The sequence below is a fragment of the Falco peregrinus genome, chromosome 3, assembly GCF_023634155.1.
Source record: "Falco peregrinus isolate bFalPer1 chromosome 3, bFalPer1.pri, whole genome shotgun sequence".
In the NCBI taxonomy this organism is placed as follows: domain Eukaryota; kingdom Metazoa; phylum Chordata; class Aves; order Falconiformes; family Falconidae; genus Falco; species Falco peregrinus.
Genome location: NC_073723.1, coordinates 91478856 through 91488644, shown reverse-complemented (window position 1 = coordinate 91488644; position 9789 = coordinate 91478856). Strand labels below are relative to the sequence as shown.

At 44.7% G+C, this 9789-nt stretch overlaps 1 long non-coding RNA gene across 1 annotated transcript; it reads right to left on the bottom strand.

Moving 5' to 3' along the window:
* Positions 1-5134: 5134 nt before the first annotated feature.
* LOC114011208 (uncharacterized) lies at positions 5135-9383 on the bottom strand. Its single transcript, XR_008746691.1, has 2 exons — positions 9316-9383; positions 5135-7553 (listed from the first exon to the last, which is right to left on the bottom strand). It is a non-coding gene; the product is annotated as an uncharacterized LOC114011208 (long non-coding RNA).
* Positions 9384-9789: the final 406 nt, after the last annotated feature.

Below are 9789 nucleotides of genomic sequence, written 5' to 3'. Positions count from 1 at the left end.
ATACTTTGTCAACTGAAGCAGAGAAGCTGCTGAACATTCTCTGGTCAGGCATTTTGATCTACTTTTTGTGTTTGTTTAGTTGTCTTACTAATAAGAATACAACTAAATATTTTCTGTTGTTGTTTTTTGAGGATTATCTTGACAGGAAGCTTTCTAGTAGTTCTGATCTGTTGAAATACACAGGAACATCTTTATTTTGCTGTTTACTCTTTCCTTCCTCCAGAATGACAAGCTTGTTTCATGATTGGCTTCCATACATGTTTTTGGTCTTAACCAGATTCACCCTAGTAATCATGGTTGACTGAAAGCCATTCCTGTAACTTACGTAAACTATTGCAAGAACTTGGTGGACTGTTTTCTACTGTGCTGCTATTCCAACAGATACTTATTATCAAAACATTGTTCCTTTTATTCTTGAACAGGTAGCTTTTTGTTGTAGCTCATGTGGCATAGCTCCAGTGCTTTCCCCTTTGATTTTTCTTTAGCTTTTTATTAACACTATTTTAATTTAGGTATTTTATTCCACAAATCCTCTGTCATCATAATTAGCTGTATAAAAACTCTTAATTGTTTGTGCATCCTCTGTTCTGGCACTTGTGTAGTGACAGCCCAGGTATTAGATAAGCTTGTCCTGTTATTTGTCTTTTGGTCCCTGTGACCTAATTACAATTCTTCCTCTCCCTCCCTACCTCTACATACACACACACACACACACACACACGCCCTTCTGATAGCAGCTTTTTGACTAGGTCACTGTTTTGTGCTATTTTCTGTTTGCTCAACTTTCCGTCCTTCATCCTACCTAAGAGGCTCCAACTTGGATGAATAAACGCTCAAGGATACTTCTTCCTGTCATCACATTAACTCGGTGTTTGGGGATGCCAGCGTCCATCTGTCTGTACCATCTGTGCACAGTACCTGGCACGTGTACAATCTGCTTGCCTTTTGCAGAAATACTTTGTATTTTAAGGCTCGTTTATTTGGACTTCTCCACTATTAGTCATGAAAATATGATGTTCTAGCTGCATCATAGCAGGAGCTAAGTTTTCTTCTAAAGAGGCTTTGGTCACGTTTGGTGATGTCTCCAGGAAATAAGTCACCGACACCTGAGCGCAGGCCTGATGTTGATAATGAAGCCAGGGTTTCCTTTCCTGCTTGCACGAGCTGGCAAGGCTTGCCCTCCCTCCTCTGCTGCCTCAGCTAATTTAAATCTAAGCTATTCAAGGCAGGGACTTGGCTTTCAAACATGTGCAGTGTCACATGTGTTCTGTAAATGATAAACAATAATTTCCTCTGACTCACTCTGTTGTGGGCTGATGACTGTCCACAGGTAATTTGTTATACAAAAAAAATAGTACTTTCAGCTGGAGTAGTTGTCTTCTGCTACTGCTCTGTCAGTGTCTTGGCAATAACGAGTCAACTAGGCAAGGGACTGAGAAAGTTGCTATAAATACCACCATCTCATCCAGAAAATACAATGGCAAATAAGAACTGTTACAGCAGTGACGGGCTCTGGAAGGGTCGAGTGAATTGTTTGCCCAATAGAAAGCGAGGGAAAAAATTAAAATTCAAATGATCGTTTTTCTTTCCTCTCCTCCTTGGGGACTGGAGCATGATGGGCTGGAGCTGGGAGGCTCTGACCTGTCAATTTTAGAAAATCTGGAAAAGTAGCTGACTGCAGTTTTTGAATGTGCCATTTAAAATGCCAGTTGAAATGTTCATGCTCTTGCCTGGCTAAGCCTGAGCTCACTTGGAGTTTTAAAGATGTTCTAATGAATTAATCACAGCCGTGAATTGCTCTGTACACAACCAAATACCAAAGCAATTACTGCTTTTTGGTGTTTTTTTAATCTTTATACCTGCTTTTATTTTGATGTGGGCTTTGCGTTCGTGTCCAGTCCTGTTCTGTCTCTAAAATTTAAAAATCTTTTCTTTTTTGGTTTGTTTTTTCACTTGCCCAAAAACCTCATGCCCATGATCCACATGTCCACTATCAGTATGGAAACAAGCAGGTGCTTTTCCTGCCTTCTGTAGTTGTAGCAATAGTTTCCACAGGAGCTGTAGGTCCTGCTGACAGAGCCAAAGTCTTCTGCCTGCTCTTCATCGTCACTGCGCCTTCACCAGCTTCAGGGCAGAGAAGGGATGTCCCCACCAACAGACAGTCCCTGCCCCAGCACACACAGAGGGCTGTGATACACATGCATGTCCACACACGCAAATGCTGGTTACGGACACCTCAAAAAGGTGCCCGTATCTGTGTGACAACCCACCAAATGTACTACTGCTAGTTACTACAGAGTTACCTTCATCCAGCACTTGTAGCACTGTGAGATGCCTGCTTGTTCCAGGTTTAGGTGTTAGAGCATTTGTAGATTGTTGGGGGGTTTTGTGGGGTGGGGTGGAGTGGTGGTGGTGGTCTTCCTGGGCAGCCTGAGACTCTACACAGGGTAAACGCATCCCCAGGGGCACGTGTGGGGTGAGAGACGCTGGTCTGGGCCTCGGACCCCCTGTAGCTGGCACAGGGTGCGAATCAGCTGGTGAGCGAGGGCAGCGATGCCGAAGCCCCAGGCTCCCATGGGGTTGTGTCCTGTTTTTGTCCTAGTTGTAAGCTATGTGAAACGGTTTCCACAAGCTTTGCAGCTACTTGGCTTATTCTCTTGGGCCTTCTTTTCTGTAAAGATTGCTTTGCTGCAGTAGATACTGCAAATGTATGATGCTTCTTAGAAGGAGAAAAAGGTTTTTATCAGAATTTTCCTTTGATATGAAGTGTTAATTGGCAATCTATGCCTGCTCTTTCCTGCTGCTTTTGAGTAGTATTCTCTTTTTTTGCTATTCTAATTTTGGTTTCTTCCTTCTTCTGGCTGACTTACCCTCTGTCCTTCACACCATTTTTTTTCCTCTCAAATGGAAGATAAGGCACTGATTCCTTTTTAAATCCTATTTCAAAGCTCCTTATGTTCCTGTATTTCTCCAGTGTTTATACCAAAGCGAGTTTATATGCAGCAAAGCAAACGCTAACAGTGTCTCTGATTTCCTTTTTCCCCCTTCAAAGCGAAAGGGCCCATCTGTACACGTGGTCCTTTCCCTGGCTGACAGCTGGATGGCAATGAGCTGTGCTCCCAGAGGATGGAAACAGACCTGGAGGAGCACAAGGAACTCTGATGGATTTAATAGCAGTGCAAGGGGGAGAAATGGCTGAACTGCTTGCTCTCAGCAAGCTATTTTGTACTCGTTGCTTGGGTTAGAGGAGGAGAACAGAGCTATGTACAAGAGATCTAACTTTCCATTGCATAACAGCAGCTCCTCTGCAGTGCATGCCAAGGATAGTTTATCGGGGACTGATAACAAGGGCAGATGTTGCGTAATTGCATCCAAGAAATACAGCACTGGCAAGAGGCTGGTGTTTGTGTATCCAGCGTGTTACCTGGAACTGGAAACAGATTTAATTCGTGTTAAAAGATTGAGCAAAGTAAGTTCTCTGAATTGCTTTGACGGTGAACCTGGCACGAACCTGGAGGAGGTAATTTAACTTCTTCCAGTGTTTTTAAGAGTGCAGCTGCAGAGCAAAGAGCCATGGCAGAGTATGAAGCTCTCCCACGCAGCTATGTGGGGTAGGCCAAGCAACTCTAGAAACGTGAAACACTGTCAACTACCTAAGATCATCACCTACAAAAGGTAAGTTTTTTGAGAAACCAGAGGCCTACCAAGACTGCAAATCATTAATTCAATCTTCTGTAATAAGACTGAGTTATATAAATGCACATATAATAGACATGGCTTGACTGAATGACTTGTGGTGGTATAACTGGTAGCTTAATCCTGAAGCAGAGCAAACTCATAGACATTCAGGACCTTTCAATCTTTAAAATTACCTAGAGGTACATGTTTCAAAAGGTATGATGATATAATGCACAAAATTATGCCTATTTTGGAAAAACAACTCTACCAACTTGGGTAGGAGCAACTTTACCTCCAAGCTGCTGAGCAGAAATCAGGTAAAATGAAAGAAATAGGTCAGAAGTTGCTGCAAGTATCATCACAATAATACTCCCTATCTCGCTAAAATGTGAAAGCATTAATGAGAATACATATCTAGGAAGGTAATAATGACAGTGATGGGTGGAAGGCTGCTTCTGAGGAATGGTGAAACATGATACGAGCAATGCGGTAGCTTCAATAGTAATTCCTGAATCACTTCATCAAAAACAGCCAGGAAAGGCTTCCTCCCTCAGCTGTCCAGCTGGAATTACTACATGGAAACCTAAAAACAGATCGTGACCAAGGAGCTAGTTTCTCCACAGATGAAATTCTGTATTAAAGTGCACTGTGTCACAGCATCACAACATGAGCTTAGAGATGGTAACTGGTAACTGCAAACCACAGCAGCTGTGGATTTCCTAGACAGAGAGGGAGCAAAGGCGGGTGAAACCACAGTAATCCTCACATTACTGTTCTCAGTTTGTTAAACAAGGGGTCAGTGGGGTTTCTTAGGTCTGCGAGACCCTTCCCTTCCTCTGATCACCTAGTTTTCCAGTGAAAGGTAGGTGCCACCCCACAGAAAGTGCAGCACTGGCAGCCGCTTCTCCTCCATATGTGATGTGACGGAATAGGGGCGAGGCAATGGGGTATCACACAGCCTGCCATGGCTTCGGGGTCAGCCAAACGTGCACTTCACGTCTCTCTGGCTTCCGAGCTGGCCAGACAGCTGCTGTTAACAACGGTGTCACGTGTGCTATCTTGTAACATGAACTTCCATTGCAATCATCTGCTTCAGTATAATTTTTGGGGTGACAAGAACAACAGAGAATGGGTGCTTTTATGTCAAGAGACAAAGCAGATGTCCCAGTGTGAAATGCCTGCTTTCACTTCTTACAGATCTTTTGAAGTTTTAGCACTGATCCTTCCCATGTAAAGGGCACCACAGCCTGTTCCCTCCTGTGCCCATTCTTGCCTGCTCTTCCATGCCACCTGAGGAGAGGGAGGCTGCTTGGCATTCTCCAACTCACAGCACCCTAGGAATACTTAGCAAGCCAAGGAGTCTCTTTATGTCCAAGTGTGAACAGCAAATTGTTCCAGTGAGAGGTCTGGTATAACTGGTGTTATTGGTGTACCAAATAGAAACACAGACACCACATGAAATTGGACCCAAGTTTAATTTATGGCTTTTTAAGACACAAGACACTAAAACCTTCCTTTTACTATGGGTTGTCATTAATTTTATTTCAATAGCTCTATTGCACAATATGCAAAATATTGGTACAGTCAGTTCTTCAGCATTACATAGAAAACAAAACAGATAATGATTCACAATTTCAAGTTGTTCATTTTGGATATCGTTTTACTTTAAAAAAAAAAACAACTGTGGCAAACACATGAAACAGTTAACTAAGCTTGAAGAAAAGTATGAAGACAAAATTCTGGTTTAAACTGCTTTCAGGATTTGTTTCCAGTGTGTTCATCCCAACACTGTTGCAGAAGCCCCGAGAAACTAGGCTGGTGGCTGGCCTATATATGTGCATGTTGCTTGCTTCTGTACCACAAAATCAGCCCCCAACACCTCCTCTGCTCCCAGCAGGCAGCCTGCCTTGGTTTGACCTGAGCCTGGGCTACCTAGAACCACCACCTGTCTGTGTGCTGGCAACCTTGGGGAGTTACTCTGCAGAAGCCCCTGGGCCTCTCCCTGCCCGAGTTCACCAGATAAGGACATCTGGGGAGCTGGTGGCTGCAAGCAAGCACCTCCTGGCTAATACGCTGAGTATGGCAGTACGGGAAGTCTAGGAAGACCCACAAGATCAGCCCAACAGCTCTCCAGCAAAGAGGGTACCTAGCCAGGGTATTCTAGCCTGGGTAGTGCTCCGGGAGCCCTTTTGCCCTGCAATACAAGAACAATTCCATGATCTCTGCCCAGCACGATGACTGGTACGTGAGCTGCTGTCCAGCTATGGGGGGCCTGTTGATTGGTTTGGGGAAGCGCAGCCAGGCAGACAACCAGGTGTGATACATGCTTCAGCCAGCTATATTAGTCAACACCACATACAGGCCATCATCTCTCTCTTTCCCAAGTATCCTCTATGGACCGCTGTCAGAGACAGACAGTACATTATATATATGTAAAGACAGATCCTTTTCTGATCAAGTACAGCAGCTCTGATTTTCCCATGCGCTATTCTTCCTCAAGAAGAAATCAAGAAAGTTGGTTGACAGGAACCACCTGTCTAGGCTGCCATTATTCTAAAACCTGGAGCTTCACAGGAACCCAGAATTACTAACATGGCTCTAATCTCTCGTAGCCATTAATGTTCATTTCTTGAGGGCTGCTGGATGTCCCACCTAGGCTTGCTACAAAAAAAAGGGGGAAGGACAGAAAGAAAAACAGCTTACCTTAGAAGGATAAAAGGAAAAAGTTGTTTTCCTTGGCCTTGGAAGTTACTCTTTCACTGGTATTTCTTTTTCTAAATGCAGTGAGACAGGCTAGATGGAAATCACACCAAGAAGGCTCTGGCTTTACCACTGTGTAGCCTATCAATCCCAGTCTCCCTTTCCCCTTCCCAGTATGCAGAAAACACAACCAGAAAACTCAGCAGATGAATAGCTGGGCACAATACAAGTGACTCCAGAGGCTAGAGGCTGCAGCCTTGCCACCTGCTCTTCTAAAACTTCATCCCTTCTCTTGAAGGCATCTTAAAACAAGCCGTGTTTCTTTTACATGTACCTGGTATGTTTTGGGAGCATTTACCCTTTAAGAAGATCAAAAGGGCACTTCTAATATGGGCCATTTGTGCTGTAGTGTTACCAATTTACAAACTTGTTTCTGTGTTTACATGACAACTTTGATTCTTCAGTTGCCACACTTTGGTTAGTATTGAATATCTCAACCCACAACACTGTTATTGCAAAAGTCTGTTGAAAGATTTAAATTAACAAAACCAAAGAAGAAAACCACAGCTGCAACAGCTCTTACAGTTTGGCTGCTTTCATCTACTTGTATTCCCTCTCTAAACACATCACTGTTGTACTGAAGCTTCTTCTAAAGATTAATTAGCAAAGAAATGAGCATGTTTTATCCATTCTTTTTCCCTCCCTATCCTCAGGGTATATACAGACGTCGGTCAGCTTGCTCTTTACAATTATACACTTTGTGATGTTATTTATTAAGGTCAGATTAATTAAGTATTGCTTTATGTACAACTGCAGTTTGGAGAGCAACATTTATGGTAGCATTCAATTTCCAATTCCACAGTCACTGAGAAAACAGTTTTAGAGTAAACAATTCCCTTGTGCCAGCAATGCATTTCCTCTGTGAATGAGGTCATATGAGATGAAAACAAACCAGGTAACTCAGGGAGGGCAAGCTTTCATTTCCATTGGCATATTTCAAAAGAAGCAAATCTGCGGGGGAATTCATTGATGAGTTATATACAGTTCATACAGTCTTCACCTTTGAATACATTTTTCACACATAAATACATGACAAGGTACAATCGAGAGAACAAAACAAGAGAAGACATTATCTGCTGTGTTGTCAACCCGAAAGTTGTAAGGTGGCCTTTCAGCTGAAAGAAAAGAAACCAGTATGGATTTCTCTCTAAAATCTACTGTATAAGGGAACTCCATGTTAATCTAGAAGGGCTTTTAAAATGTCATTAGTAAGATGTGGTAACTGTGACTGATCAGGACCATATCATGCATTCAAGGCTTTTCAAGGCCCCCTACCAACCTTCATTTTACCAGAAATTTACTGCAGATGATTTCTTGCACCCATGCCCTCACCTCACCTTGATGTTGAGAGTGATACTACATTGTGAAAGACGGATTTATCTCTGTCTACTTTGCTTTATCTTCATACTTCTGACATTTGAGCTTTGAAAGTCTCACTGTCTTCTGCAGCAGAGGTCTATAAATAGCCTAGTTATTACCCAATTAATCTCTTCTTTTATGTTAATTTAATATTGTTGGAAAGGTAACATATATAGACTGTCCTATATAGCAAAGAGGAAAGGAACATATTTGATTGCTGCTTTTTCCAGTCCACATCTTATTTTGACTTCTGCTAACAATATAATTAACATACTGTCTTGTCTTAGATGGCTCACTCATCAACTTTCATTGTTGTCCCTGTAACAGCTAGCATCACTATGCACAATTTCTTCCTCTGACTTCCTCACACTTATGCCTTTGCAGCACTAAGCTCAAAATGCCACCAAAGACATATTCCAGGTCAATCCTGTTCCACGACTAATTCTTGGGTTTCTCATCCATTTACTGCATCAGATTCAGGTTCTTTGTTCTCACCGTGAAATCTGCATAATCCCAGCCCACATCTCTGTCCCCGTTTCTGCCTACTCACTAGTTCCAATTTCCTCTCCAGTATTATTTGCACACCCTCTTGCCTAGGGGATTTGGGTTTTCCTTTTTTTTTTAAACTGTTCTGTACAAGTCAACGGCTGCACAATAACTAGTGAGAAGAAATAATTTGAGGGTGCTTTTCAGTTATAAATAATTATAGCTTAAATTTAAAAAAATCAAATGCAGACCTTTATACTAAATAAATACCTAAACATCTAAATCGGATATATGGAATTATTTTATTTGGACAGCTCTGGAAGAGTTTTTTGTTTCTTTGTTTTAATTTCCTTCTACTATTATGCCATAAAGCTGAAACCCATGCTTTTATGGGGTGTTTTTTTCCACGCGAGTAACACGAAAAACGGGTAGTTTCAACCAGCAGTGAATAGCATGCTGAAAAACCCCTCGGATTTAGATTTTAGAAACAAGGGAGCAGCACTAACTCCAACGGCAGCCAGCAGAAACCGACTCCCGCGGAATCCACATCTTGTTTTTACTGGAGGCGATGATGTAAAGTATGTTTTAAAACCCGCCCGCGCTGAAGTCTATTATCTTTCATAAAACGTTTATGTTTTCTGCCCCACCGAGACACGGCTTTCCGGCACACGGCAGCGCTCTCTGCGGCTGTCCCCTCCCGAGTGCGCGTCGCAGGCGGCCTGACACAGCGCCACCATTTCAATCGCGTCACCTCGGGCAACGTATTAAAAGCTTTGCGTACGGATAGGTGCTTAACATTCAAGACATTTTTGTCAGCACACGAGGAAGCCAAGATAAGTGCTCGATGTTGCCATACCGAGCCGACGCCGCTTTTTTACCTTCTTGCCGTCCCCAAACCGGCGGTCACGGCCCCACGGAAGGGGCGCTGGGGGGTGACACACCGCCCAGGCCCCCGCGGCGCACAGCGACCGGCAGCGGCAAGCCCACGGGAACGGGACGCCCCCAAGCAGGGCCCTCGCTAACAGCCGGTACCTTTACAAGGGCTGAGCTCTCCTGGCCCAAGCTTTTCTTCAGGCACGTCCGGAGAAGCCTTCCCTCTGTCCCCGGCTCCCCCGACCCCCGCAGCCACCCCCTCGGTGCCAGCAGCCGTCCGCCCGCCCCTCACGGCCCCTCCGGCCCCGCCCCCCCCCTTTCGGCGGGAAGCGGCCGCCCGCCCCACGTGACCGGGAAGAGGCCCGCCCCCCGCGCAGCCCCGCCCGCCCCGGGCAATGACCCCGCGGGGCGGCTGGGTTCGGCTCGGTTCGGTTCGGCTCCGCTCCGCCCGTAGGGGGCGCAGGCCCGATCCCCGTCTCCTCGAGAGCGAGTCTCTTCCCCGCCGTCTTTTGCCGCCAACGATGACCCCGAAAACGCCCTCGGGCACCAATCTCTGAGCCCCGTCCCGCCCCTCAGCCAATCCGCGGACGCCTTCTCCTCCTCGCCGGCCAATCTGAGAGCGGAGGCCCGCGC